This window comes from Habropoda laboriosa, unplaced genomic scaffold (assembly GCF_001263275.1).
Source record: "Habropoda laboriosa isolate 0110345459 unplaced genomic scaffold, ASM126327v1 scaffold423, whole genome shotgun sequence".
NCBI classification, from domain to species: domain Eukaryota; kingdom Metazoa; phylum Arthropoda; class Insecta; order Hymenoptera; family Apidae; genus Habropoda; species Habropoda laboriosa.
In genome coordinates, this window is record NW_017100606.1 from 221371 (window position 1) to 224203 (window position 2833).

Here is a 2833-nt window from a genome sequence, read left to right on the forward strand (position 1 = left end):
AATCATATAATATATTTATAAATGTGCGTATATTTTACAGATAAATATATTCAAAATATTAGGTTGGTCTATAAGTTCGTGTGGATTTCGTTTCGTATCGAATGAAATTCTTAACATTTACTTATCGGCTATGTGATATACATCATTCAGTAGCTAAATACATGTGAATAGCGTGTACATGTTATAAATAAGAAATTTTTGGTTAAAATAAGATAGAAACATAAGTGTTACAATTAATATTTGTTGTCTTAATATTTTATAAGAATATTAAACATTTCTGTGAATCGTAGTTTTTGTCATAGTCCGTTTTAATTATAGTTTTAATATGTATTTTAATCATTTTTTATTCATTAGTTTTGTTCCTCTAATTTTTAGTATTCATTATACACGGTGTGTCAATAAGAACTGTTACCTAAAATAACTCGTTATTTATTCATTTCTTTCAAAAAATGTTTTATGTGACATATATTGTCACAGGTCAAGTGGTGGGGGAAAATTTTAGTCAAGTTCATTTTTTTAAATAGAGACATATATTTTTTTTCCATAGTACAATGGCGCTTGTTGAGAGGAATTCAACGAGCTGCCATGTGAAGTAATTTATTGTTGTAAAATGTTATAAATTCTTGAGTTCCGAAGGAGTTAAGTAAGCCTGAATCGCTAGTTGACGGCTATTAGGCCGCAGGCTGTAAATAAAGATTGAACTTTTTATTTTCCCTTACGCTTTTCAAGTTACCAAATGTTACAAATGTCAATATGAATGGTGAAAACTTTTCTTTAATTTAACATTGGCAAATAGAAATAAACTTTGTTTATTTATGTCAGTAACTTGACAAGCATAAGGTAAGATAAGATGAGATCAACGTTCCATCCATACGATAGAATTTCCACATCATTAGGTTGTCCTAACTAGATGTCGTAAAGCGACAAAATCGTTGTCGTCCGATCAACCGATCAACACGATAAGAAAAAAACTTTAAATTGGCAACACGTGCGATGCGACAACGACGATTTTGTCGGTCGCATTATATTTTGAATTCGTTCAAACGAATTTGTTTTTTGTCGCATCGCACGCATGAAGTCTTGCGACAAAAGACTAACCGGGATTAGGATTCGACTTTTTGACACGGACGCCTATCTCTGCTATTTTTGAGGACTTTTATTTCTTGAAACTTTTGTTAAATTAACTGTCTTTGTAGTATACTGATAAAATAAATTGTCATTTTCTCGTAGCTGATAGTAAAGTTGGTAATTGGTTGGTTATCCTGTCTACTGTATGACGATTCCTTTTCCGTATAGTTTTTAATAATATATATTTCAAATAAGTAACTATTTGTCTTACACTACACTAACACTAACAAAACGCAACTCTGACTTCGAGAAAAGCATCTTGAAAACTGACCACTCTGATCGCAAATAGTATTCGACAGCGGACCGTATATGGACACTGTCGCATTGTCGTACGATCTACCAATTTCGGATCGACACCTTTTCGGATTGCTAAATTCCCTTATATTCTTAAACTTTTAAAAAATTTGACAATAATTTCTTTTTAACATAGCGGTACAACAGGTTAACATAGTTGCATTATCGTAAATGATCAATACAGTAATGTCTCTACAATTGGCAGCCAGCAAGGAACATAAACATGACAATTAAAGAGTCAGGACTACGTTTTCGAGCTTCGAGCCCGCCTTTGTAGTTTGCCGAACGAAGACAAGAAAAGCGAATAAAAGATAGGATAAAACAAGAGTCGAAGCAACCAAGCGATTTAAATATCAACTTTTTTAATTTTACGTTTTTTTATCCCGAAATTTTTCTTAACATATTGCTGAGATTTTTCTGATGAAAATGACATAAAACACGACATAATTTGAACAACATTTACTTATTAACACGTTCACTGTCACGCTAGATTTACAGGTTGCTGTCAGGCGGTCAAAATTCTCGTATATATTCTGAAAACCGATTTTTAATTGCGAAACACTACTGAGACGGTTTAATTTGGACTGGACTCATATTTGAGCTGGCAATACACAATACAACTAACTACTAAACCAAATCACCAGAAAAAAACACATTTTTGTAACTCACTGTTCGCTGATTAAACAGCTGAGCACTGCAACGTGGATTTGACTGCATTTTCTTCTTCCTTCCAGTTCCGATCGATTTTGCAAGGCTCACAAACTCGCAAAGTGTGAGTCACTGTGGAATGGACGACGCGAAAAGTACTTTGAAACGCGATTTTTTTCACTTTTATTCAGAAAGGGAGAAACCGCGAATTTATATTATTTTCAATATTATTATTGAACTAAACTTTCGTAGAACGCGAGTGAAAAATTGAAAGAATCAAAAGAAAAAACGCGAATTCGTATCTTTTTCGATTCTAGAATATAAGAAAATTTGAATAAAATACGCGACGAAAATTGGGGAGAAGCATAAGTTAAACGCGTAAAAATATTCAATAATAAACGAACTAGGGATGAAGCTATTATTTCAATACGCGATGCACTGACTCTAGTATTTACTAAAATTCAAAAATTCTCGTATAAATTCCGAAAATAGATTATTAATTACGGTAAACTACTGAGACGGTTTAATTAAGGGTGGGCATAGTGCACTCGTTGCAAATCACACAATATAAAATTCAATAATATAACTAACTACTAAACATGCAAATCATGCAATTCCTTGGATAGCTGTGAATTATTAGTTTACAAAATGACAAGTCATGAAATAAATTCAAATAAAAGTACATATTATCAATCAGCTGTAACGAAAATGTATTTAATTAGTTGCAACGTGGTCAAAAATTTTTAATTCACTTCGACAAATA